Genomic DNA, 8,040 nt, shown 5'->3' with positions numbered 1-8,040 from the left:
TATGCTATTACTATCAAGTTGAGGATATTAACTTTTGTTTAGTCATAATAAACCCTAGGGGTTGACACAGGTATACATAACACTAGCTCTCTTACCATGTTCAAGGTTCCCATATAGCTTTATTTGCTAATGTGTCTTCAAATCTCAAAAGGTCAATTTCTCAGTTCATCATTGTATATGTTGCCTTGCCACTTTGAGTAATATTCTACAGTTTCTTTGCAATATTCTCTCTTCAGTTTGTGTTTGCCTGATGTTTTTTCTATTGAGATGGTTGTTAATTTTTTATTTGGCAACATCACCATAAAAGCTTTGTGCACTTTTTAGCTCAATGCATCAGTGAGATAGAGCTTGAGTATTTTATTCCTGAATATAACATTGAACATTTTAAGTTTGTGTTTGCCACTTCCCTCAAGTAGAAAATAACATTTTTAATATTCATTTTGCTGTCTTTAATCAATCAACATTGTGGGTACATACTTAGAGGCCATATAAATGTTTTGTGTGGCCTCAAATTTTTACCATCTACATTTTTATTAATTAAAAAATGATTATCTTGTTTAGGAAGGGCATTTATAAAGCTGACATTTGTCTACTTACAGGTTTATATTTTCCTATTCATCACATTCTTATTAATGGGACATTCTCAATGAACAATTTCTCTTCATGTTACATTGTTTTTTCTTCAATAAAATATTTTAATCAGTATACATTTATAGGTATTTAGCTTACTCTAGAAAGTTTAGTTTAACCTTTCACTATTTGTTGCCAAATTATTAGTTTTTGGCCATGTGGAATGCAAGTGTTGTGTTGTTTTTAGATTTCTATGAATTTTTTCTATGGTATTTTACTTTCTGGCCCAGCCAGGCAATTTGTTGTAAATTGTGAATATAAGATTTCTATTTTAGTCAACACTGTCTGTTAAACTATAATTTCTGCTCCTGAATGATTTCTATTTTAGCCAAAGCTGTCTTGGTAATTTTCTCCATGTCATCTCCAGTACATGGGTATTTTTTTGTTTCTTTTATTATTTCTTTGCATCTCTGAGACACCCTACGTTATTCCAGGGTTAAACATGCAGTTTTAACCCAGCCTCTACTTCCATTATCCTGCTTCAGCATCATGAGTGCTACTAAAATAAGTGAGCACTACCATGCCTAAATGCACGACAATGTTATAAAGCTTTAAACATTGTCTAAAGGGAAGAGACATCTTACTGTTAAATGATATTGAACATTTTTCCATATACCATCAACAATTTCTATGTAATCTCTTGAGAAAAGTCAGTTTGTGTTAACTGCACATTTTAATTAAGCCAATCATTCTAGGGATTCAGTTTTTTGTTTATTTAGAGATTTATCCTTTTTTCAGTGTTTGATCAAATTTTATAAATTTGAGTATTAAACCTTTATGTATAGTTTAAACACATTTTCTTTCATTCCAGTCTGTTGTCTTTTAAGTTTGGTATTGATTTCCTTTTAATGAAAAATCTGTTTAATATGATGCATACCTACTGGTTATCTTTGCTTCTATTTCCTATATTTAGTGACCTAATGTAAAATATTCTTGCCCATTCCAGTGTCTTTACTTGTTTCTATACAGTAGCTTTAATAACACCAAAAAACAGTGTTTTATTTATTACAGAAAAAGTCAAACTAAAATATTTAGGAGTCAAATACACCATTTTTGTCTCATTTTCATTTTCCCACTCACTCTTCTGATTAGTCATTCAACTTCACAAGCTGGGTACTTTTACTATGTTTTTTCACCATCACATTGTTCACCAAATCTTATTTTCAGATTAGTTTGTTTATCCAGCATTAATACCGGTGAATAAGAAAGCATCTGATGCTCATGTGATTCCAACAATGAAATTCAATAGCCCATGGCTATTGGAAAACATCAGCTACTTTTAACTAGAAGCTTACACATTCGCCTTCTTTAGACCTTCAAGTTACTTCTGTTTTATGTGCTGTCTTTTCTATTCTCTTGTCTCCCATACAGTTCTATAAGCAATTACAATTACCATATGATATTTATATCTAATAGATATTGGAAGTTGATTCAGTTATGTCTGCATAATTTTATATTTCAATCATATTTTATTTCTTCTGTATTCCTGAGCCTCTAGGATTTTTAAATCTCATTTTTAGATGAGATGCTTCTGAAATCATGTATGTTTTGGGGGGATACTTAGCAAACCTGTGGTTTTTCAAAACATATTGCTATAAAATTCTATTATTTTGTTGCTATTTTGTTAAATAAGTTCATCTGATAGTCTAAGATGTTGAATTTTACAAAATCAATTGAATTATTTTGTATATTAAAATGAACTTTTAGGTTGGTATATATAATTTAAAGTATACTTTTTTCTAAGACTTGGATTGGTGGTCCACACCTTTAATCCTAGTACACAGGAAATTGATACAGATGGGTTTATGTGAATACATGCCAATCTTGAATGGTGTTGTACCCAAATTCTGAATCCCAAAATCACAAAGAAACACATTATGATGTAAAAGCAAAAAGTCTTATTATTAACAAGCTAACTGTTTTTAACTCTGGCCCTTCATGTGCTTATCACAGTGGGTGGTGTTAGAAAGACCCCAAGGGGCTGCAAGGTGAGGAATTTATTTTGTAGAGCAAGGGTCTGTCTCAGGGTATGAAAAAGTCTCAGGATTAGTGTGCTTCTGATCTTGGAGGACCTGTCCTGTGTTGATTGGTCAGCTGGTTGTTATGGCATATAGGCACTACCAGGACAGTTGCAATGCTTCACATATCACTATTATGCCACATTTACTGTAAAGCACCAAAATATGCCATAAAGTATCCCTAAAGTCAGCCAGCTAACTTCTGGTTGGTTCCTTGCCGCATGGGGGGTATCTTACTACATAGTGACTGGGAGGAGGGGCAAGGACAGGTAAACACAAGTGCTGAGTATTTTCTGCAGCTTGTTGTGGCTGCTAAAGCAGGGGAGCTGGGTGAGGAACTGGATCCTTCATTAAGATTATGTTTCAGAATAAGAAAGCAATAAGGAGAATATCACTTAACATTCATGTCACATTTATTAAAATTCCTTTGTACCACATGAAATGGTTCTAGCTTGATGAAATGCTGTGATAAAGGAAAGGTGGTTATTATCATCCATCCAATGTCTCCATGGAGACAGAGACATGAGCATATGTCTTTTATGTCCATTTATCCCAGATGTGGTAACTGAGACAGACAGACCAAGGTCAAGTTTTCACCTATCTTTTTTCCCCTGAAGCACTGAGTTTATTGGGGTTACTAACATGAATATGTGTAAGTGTTCACATACATTTATGACTCCATGGTACCTGAATCACCAAAAAGACCATTCCTTCATGGATGATGATTTATGAAAGTTGCATCCTTGGAGCTGCTGGTCAACTTGTTTATTGCTGGCAATGTCAAAAGAACATAACACCTCCCCCAAATTAGCTTCTGCCTTGATAACCTCAGAGTCCCATGAATCTTGATTTAGAAACATCCTGAGACTTGTAAGTTGTTTGTTTCTTCTGTTAAGTTTTGTTTACTTCCGGAGTCTTAAGTGGTTTTCTATTTTTTCTAGACTTGCATGCTTCAGTTCTAAGGAAATTGCCACATAACATATATTGATAAAATTACCAAAATTGGGAGATGTAATTCAATTTCCTAAAAGTCATCCATCATAAATACCAGAGATAGAATCTGAGTTTGAAAGCTGTACTTTTGTCCTCTTATTCTTGAATTTCAAATTGCTTTCTTCGATGTTAAGGTATAAGAAACACAACCTGGTATATTTGACTGTGAGCCTAGCCTTTAACAACTGAGACATCTCTCTAGCCCAGAGAAGGGAAAAGGGACAAGTGGTCCTCAAGTTACAGGAAGAACATAGAAGGACAGCAAAGAAAAAGATACCTTAATTGAGGGAGCCATTATGGGTTTAATGATAAATCCGACACTATGAAAGTCTCCAGAGTTCCACAAGGATGATCCTCAAATAAGAATCTAAATAATAGTGGAAAGGCTACTTTAAATGTTCTCTCCATATAATGAGATTAATGACTACCTAAAAGATATCATACAACCTTGGAGTCACTATTGGAAGCAGAAACAGAGATTCAGCGCTGAGCACTGAGCTGAACTCCTAGAATCCATGGGTATAGAGGAAGGAGTGATGAGGTAAGGGATCAACAATAGGCAGAGGAATCCCACAGAAACAGCTGACTTGAGCAAGTGGAAGCTCACAGACCCCAGACTGTCAGCTGGGAAAAGAGCATATGACCAAACCAGGTCCGTTGAATGTGGGTGTCATTTGCAGGACTTGGAAAGTATATGGAGCATCAGGCAGTAAAAATAGTATTTGTTTCTAATGCACTAATAAATTGGGGAGGGCCTAGGTCCTGCCACAAATGAGGTGACAGACTTTGATGATCACCCATGAGAGACCTCACCCTTCCCAGAGAGTATATGGAGGGTAGGATGGGGAGTTAGTTTGAGGTATGGGAAGACAGAAGACAGAGGGAAAAGGGATTGGTAATTAAAATGTGACTTTTTATTTTACATAAAAATAAAAAAGGAAACACAACCCTGTGTCAGCCTCAACCTCTGTGTATTACTTTGGTTTCTATATCTTAAGATAAAAAATAAGAACAGAAAAGTATTCATTGGTCAATATTCTGGAATTTGAAAATAAATAAGTGCTAACAGACAGGATGTCAGTGTCACCTGCTAAAAAACTATTTACTTCATGTTCCTACAAGTGAAAGAAGCAATTCCAGTGCCTGGGGATTGCCTGAGGACTGCCCCAGAGCTTCTCATCCCAGAGGGAGCAAAGCATCCCAGATCCCAGCTCTTCTCATTTACCAACAAGACAAGAAATCCAGCGGGTCCAGTGGAGGGACCAGGTAGAACAGGCCCTGCATCCAGGCCTACATTCCAGTGGCTGGGATTACCTGGGGATTGCCACAGAGCTTCCCATCCCAGCAGGAGCCAAGCACCCCAGATCCCAGGTCTTCACTTCCATGAACGGGAACAGGGGACCAGGTGCGAGACTCCGCACCCCAGATTCCTGGGCTTCTTCTCTACCCACAGGACCCGAACAAGGACAAGGAATAGAAGAACTACCAGGGTATTGGACTTGCTTGCACCCACCTAAAGTGAACTCTAGTTCTCTAACTAGAGTTAGTGGGAACATGCCAGATTCCAAATGAAATACACAAGCAAGTAATGTTAAAAATTTGGGTAAAGACATGAAGAATAAAGACTAGAGAATTTAGAATAATTGTTCTGTTTATAATTCTTTAAATCTGTAAGTACACAGGTTGGCCACATTAAACATTTGTAGGTTGCATCTGGAGAGATGCAACACACACACACATCTATTCACCTCAGATATGGAGGCCAAACCAGGATAAACTACAAAGACTACCAAAGACAACGTTGAAGAACCAATGAGTTTTACTTGGTTAAATTACAGAACAATGGATGAGAGGTTTCTAACAGAATTAGAAATGACTCAAAGTCAGCTACATCACCAAATCCTACCACAGCCTGGTAACAGCACATTATATGACATGCAGACATCTAGACATATTAGAGAACATCCTTTCTGGGTGGCTCAGTTGGTTTAAGCTTCTATTAGGCTTTTGACTAGATACTGCTGTTTTCTGGTTACTTGACTAGACTCTCCTTTTTTTTTCTTTAATGCTGGGCTCCTCTGATAATTTTCTTTTGCATCTTGGCTCTTCTTCAGTGACTCAACAGTCTACCACTTACTCTGGCGAAGGGAAAGGCCCAGGTTATCTGGTCAGTTTCAGGTACTTCTTGAAGCTATTTTTAGTTTTCACTTTCTGAAAAAAAAAGAGATTCCCTACTAGATGGAGTTTTTTCATATTGAGAAAACTGCCACAGCACAATAGATGGATATATGAATGAACACCTGCATTTATGCACTCAGACAAGCATATACACATACCACATATTCATGGTAAATAAGAAAAAAAAGAATATGTATTATCTGATATTCTGAAAAAGAAATCATTTGTCATAAAAAATTGCTATTTGCTATCTCAAACCTCCCACAAAACCTTGTGAAGAAAATTAGATACATTGCATAAGGAAATTTATAAAACATAAGGATGTTTGAATAATTCTGAAATTATGTAATTTTTTGGTCTTGAAGTTATGTAGGGATATCCAAAGAGTCTCTGGAACTCCAAGCATAAAATAATTGGATTTATTCATACTTCAGTGTCCCAATATTTTTGAAGTTGCTAAGAACGTGCTGTGTCTTGATGTACGTGATTACCAATAAAATTATCAATTAGATTTTTCATGAAACCTACTGGCTCATTGTTTTTACTTTGTTTTGTTTGTTGGTTTATTTGGTTTAGTAATTCATTCATAATCAAATTTGTGGAAAAGACTAATTTATACTCTTTTATATAGCTTTCTGATATTCGGTGATAATTGATATTATTGGAATATGTGTGACTTTATTATAAAACTTAATCTGTTTCTCTCTTATTTGTTTTACATTTTCCTTGGTTAATTTCCTTCAAATGAAGTTACTTGGGCTTATTGCTTTGAGATAATAATCCAACCTGAAGAGCAGAAGGAATTAATTGAACATCTTAAGGACCCTAGCCAGCCAGAAAAAATTGCTTAGATGTTATGATTAAAAAGTTTTTGTCACGGATTCTCCTTTCACTTCATTCCTAAGGGGATGCAGAGTAAACCATCAACCATTAGTGATCCTTCTTAGCAAGGAAGGATAATCAAAATCTAATGTTAAGATATTTGCTATTTAAAAGGGGAATGGAAAACAAAAACATAATTTAACTTTTGCACAAAGTACTATACTTTTGAACCTAGTGTTTATGCAATAGTCATGACACATTGAATCATTATGATTGTTGTTTATTTTTTATTTAAATAACAAGTAAAGCTCCACAATCAGACCAGCACTGAGGCCATTGAATTGAAATATTATGCTTCACTCTAAGTCAGTTGTCCTTTAAAGCCCATTGGGTATGTATTAAGATTGTATATATGCATGTTTTCTTCTAAAATTATAATGATGCACCAGGATATAATTATAGAAACCAGCAGTTAAACACAGATATATTATGGTCTAAAACTCTGAATCTCTTGGCGAGGTTGTCATATAGATTCCCTATTATTGCAGAGAATGTTTGAAAAGAAAGATAGGACTAGCTTTCTCTGCAACAGAAGCCATGTAAAGTGCAAAGACTGCTCAACAAGCTACAATGGTACCTGAGGGGTAACTGGCTTTCTATAGGAGACAGAGAGTTATCACAGAGTCATACCACATGGTAATGTCTCACTATAGAGATTTACTAACCCTAAAATTGTCTGACTCTGAGCAGGAAACAGAGATGGCGATCAGTCTACCCTGGATGGTGACTTACATAAAGTGAGCAGAAAGAATCATGTGCACGTAGAAGCAGAAAAGTACAGTATTTGTGCCTGTGTCATATACTTGGAGAAGGGATTCCATGAAACCTAGTTCTGAATTAAGCAAAGGTCAGGCCCTAAGAAACTCTCCATTTTCCCAACAAACTACAATAGCTTGTGCTTGTTCGGTTTTGAGGTACATAAAGTACTCTCCCAAGGACTAAAACTTATGTTCTTTTTTCAGAATATATCTAAAATTTCAAAATACAATTTTCTTCATATTTCTCCACTAGTCAAATGTTTTGATAGTTGAGAATGCAGAATCTTCCCAATATCGCCTAATATTATTATTGCGCCCCAGATTCCCCATTGGTAAATAATAATATCCATTTAAAAAGATGTAGTCTCCAGAAGCATAATATCCTCTATAGTACTTTCTCGTCCCTTTTGCCTTCTAAAAACACAATTAGTTTATCTTTTCCTCCTTTCATATGGCGCTCACCCAAAGGATTTTTTCTTTCAACTAATTATGTACTTCAAAGACCTAGTTGATCTTTTGCACAATAGTTATCTGCGTCTTCCACAATGTTCTCAGATATCATTGCTCATAGCAGTTTTAAT

The sequence above is a fragment of the Mesocricetus auratus genome, unplaced genomic scaffold (genome assembly GCF_017639785.1).
Source record: "Mesocricetus auratus isolate SY011 unplaced genomic scaffold, BCM_Maur_2.0 Super-Scaffold_100676, whole genome shotgun sequence".
Lineage (NCBI taxonomy): Eukaryota > Metazoa > Chordata > Mammalia > Rodentia > Cricetidae > Mesocricetus > Mesocricetus auratus.
Note: the sequence above shows the minus strand (reverse complement) of the source record.